Source organism: Nycticebus coucang, chromosome X (genome assembly GCF_027406575.1).
Source record: "Nycticebus coucang isolate mNycCou1 chromosome X, mNycCou1.pri, whole genome shotgun sequence".
NCBI classification, from domain to species: domain Eukaryota; kingdom Metazoa; phylum Chordata; class Mammalia; order Primates; family Lorisidae; genus Nycticebus; species Nycticebus coucang.
The window spans coordinates 157084507-157086362 of NC_069804.1; positions in this window are offsets into that span (position 1 = coordinate 157084507).

The window sequence follows — 1856 nt, forward strand, 5'->3', positions numbered from 1 at the left end:
AATTGACAAGCTTATTTTAAAATTCACATGAAGGCTTGGTGCCTGTACCACAGTGGTTAGGGCACCAGCTACGAACACTAAGGCTGACAGGTTCGAACCCGGCCCTGGTCAGCTAAAACTACAATGACAACCACCACAACAACAAAAAAATCGCCGGGCATTGTGGTGGGCACCTGTAGTCCCAGGTACTTGGGGGGCTAAGGCAAGAGAATCTCTCAAGCCCAGGAGTTGCAGGTTGCTGTGAGCTATGACGCCACAGCACTGTACTGAGGGCAACATAGTAAAACTCTGTCTCAAAAAATAAATAAATAATTAATTAATAAAAATGAAATTCACATGGAAATGCAAAGGACCTAATAACACCCCCACACACAAAACTGGAAAAAAAAAGAACAACAAAAGCAATACACCAACTTTGTTTCTAATACCATTCTTCAAAAAAAAGAGCCACGTCTTTATGAAGAAATAGCTGAAATTATAGGACTGGGGCAAGAAATACACAAAATGAGTCTACATCAACTTTTAGTGTCATAAACCAAGGAAGGACTAAAATAAAAATAAAATAAAATCTCATTGTTGAGGGTATGTCAAAGGGACACAGAGCCAACAGAAAGAATTCTCAGTGTTCAAAGCTATAGTAATTTTAGCAACAAATCAGTAGTAGTATTTTAAAATAAAGTATAAAATATCCATGAGGCCATAAATAAATAATACATTAATATGTGAAAGAAAAGAAACAAATATCACCTGCAGATTTCCAAATAATTTATATAGACATTCAGCCCTCGAAGAGGAAAAGTGTAACTCTATACTCCTCGAGTGTGAGATATACATATGGACTTCCTGACTTCCTTCCAAAAAATACAGTATGAAAAATAGAAAAGAATTACTTTACAGTAGGAAAACCTGACAAACACTACCTCACCCAAGTGATCAAGGTCCCCATCAACAGTGATAAGTCATGTTGATAATGTGTACATTTCATATGGCATGAAGAAATGGCACTTTATCTCTGTGGTCTTCCTCCCAAAACCCATAACCAAGTATATTTGTGAAGAGACAACAGACAAATTCTAATAGAGAACCACCTACAAAATACCTGGCCAGTACTTCTCACAACTGTCAAGGTCATTGCAAATAAGGAAAGTCTGAGAAACTGTCATGACCAAGAGGAGCCTAAGGAGACTAAATGCAAAGTGTGTGGTATCCCAGATGGGATTCAATTTTTTTTTGGTTTTAGAGACAGAGTCTCACTTTATCACCGTCGGTAGAGGATGGTGGCATCACAGCTCACAGCAACCTCCAACTCCTGGGCTTAGGAGATTCTCTCACCTCAGCCTCCCAAGTAGCTGGGACTACAGGTGCCAGCCACAATGCCCGGCTATTTTTTTGTTGCGGTTTGGCCAGGGCCGGTTTGAACCCACCACCCTCGGTATATGGAGCCAGCACCCTACCCACTGAGCCACAGGCGCCACCCCTGGATGGGATTCTAGAATAGAAAAAGGACATTAGGGCTCAGTGCCCATAGCCCAGTGGTTACAGTGCCAGCCACATACACTGAGGGTGGCGGGTTCCAACCTGGCTGGCTGGATGCCCAAGACAAAGCTATAAAGAAGTTCGTCATTCAGAACATAGTGGAGGCCACAGCTGTGAGGGACATTTCTGAAGCGAGTGTCTTCGATGCCTATGTGCTTCCCAAGCTCTATGTGAAGCTACATTACTGTATGAGTTGTGCTGCTCATAGCAAGGTAGTCAGGAACCATTCTTGGGAAGCCCGCAAGGACCGAACACCTCCACCCAGATTTAGACCTGCAGGTGCTTCCCCAAGACCTCCACCAAAACCCATATAAGGAGCT